Source organism: Myotis davidii, unplaced genomic scaffold (assembly GCF_000327345.1).
Source record: "Myotis davidii unplaced genomic scaffold, ASM32734v1 scaffold255, whole genome shotgun sequence".
Taxonomy (NCBI): Eukaryota; Metazoa; Chordata; class Mammalia; order Chiroptera; family Vespertilionidae; genus Myotis; species Myotis davidii.
Window position 1 is genome coordinate 57,625 of NW_006286238.1, and position 1,548 is coordinate 59,172.

Sequence of the window (1,548 nt, forward strand, 5' to 3'; positions counted from 1 at the left end):
TCCCGCCCTGAAGCGGGTCCCTCGCGGGGTCGCCGAGCCTCACACCCGCGTTTGTGCGGCGCGGAGAACGACTCCCGCCCCTTTGGGACCTGGCACCTGGGTCCGGACTAAGCGCCTTGGAACCTCTGAGAGACAAAACCCACGGCAACTAACAGGGGAGTCTAAGTACCGCCCACTCGCAGTGCGCCACACGCGGTAGCCTCCTCCTGAGTTTTCATTGGCTCGCGGCGCTGCCGATCCACTCGAGGCATTCTGGGAAATGTAGTTCCTTCCCCACAGCTGCTGGCAAAGCAGGGGAAAAGGGTTTACAGTGCAAAAGGACTCAGGCTCAATGGCTAGGGGCGTGGGAAGTGGACTATCCAGGTGGGCTTTGCCTCCTAATTTTTTTATTATAGAAAGGTTTTTTGTTGTTGTTTTTTAATTTTTTTAAAGTATATTTTATTGATTTTTTTACAGAGAGGAAGGGAGCGAGATAGAAACATTGATCAGCTGCCTCCTGCACATCCCCCACTGGGGATGTGTCCGCAACCCAGGTACATGCCCTTGACCGGAATCGAACCTGGGACCTCTCAGTCCACAGGCTGACGTTCTATCCACTGAGCCCAACTGGTTTCGGCAGGTTTTTGGTTTTTTAAAAATATATTTTATTGATTTTTTACAGAGAGGAAGGGAGATAGAAACATTGGATGAGAGAAACATTGATCCGCTGCCTCCTGCACGCCCCCTACTGGGGATGTGCCGGCAACCAAGGTACATGCCAGTGACTGGAATCGAACCTGGGACCCTTGAGTCCGCAGGCCGACGCTCTAACCATTGAGCTACACTGGTTAGGGCTGCCTCCACTTTAAAGGAATCGCCATCATTTTCTTGGGAGTGCTCTCTGCAGCTGATCACCCAAGGTTTGTTGACACGTTATTTCTGGCTTTGAAGGTGAGCGTGCTCCCAGGGGGTATTTCCGATTCTCACAAAGACTACAGACCCAAATAAAAATATGGCATAGAGTCATTCAGACACAAATATGTGCACTGGTAGCCGAAGCCAGTACACAGGGTCTTATTGCAAGTCAAATGCATGCACTCCCTCCCCATCATCACGCCAACTTCTCAGTCTATGGAAGTGTGGTCCGGACAACAGAGAACACACTCCAGATTTGCTCCTCACAATCTCAAACATTATTTCTTCTATTGCATATCCTGCCCCATTATGGTCACCTCCGACCAGACTTTTAAAAAATTCTGTGCAAGTTTACCATCATTGTCTCCTTGTAAATTGCTATATCTGTCCTTTTCCTCTGGAGAACTATGCTTGTGGTGAGTATACTAAAGTACCTTGCCCTAACCGGTTTGGCTCAGTGGATAGATCATTGGCCTGTGGACTCAAGGGTCCCGGGTTCGATTCTGGTCAAGGGCATGTACCTTGGTTTCTGGCACGTCCCCAGTAGGGGGTGTGCAGGAGGCAGCTGGTCGATGTTTCTCTCTCATCGATGTTTCTAACTCTCTATCCCTCTCCCTTCCTCTCTGTAAAAAATCAATAAAATATATAAAAAAA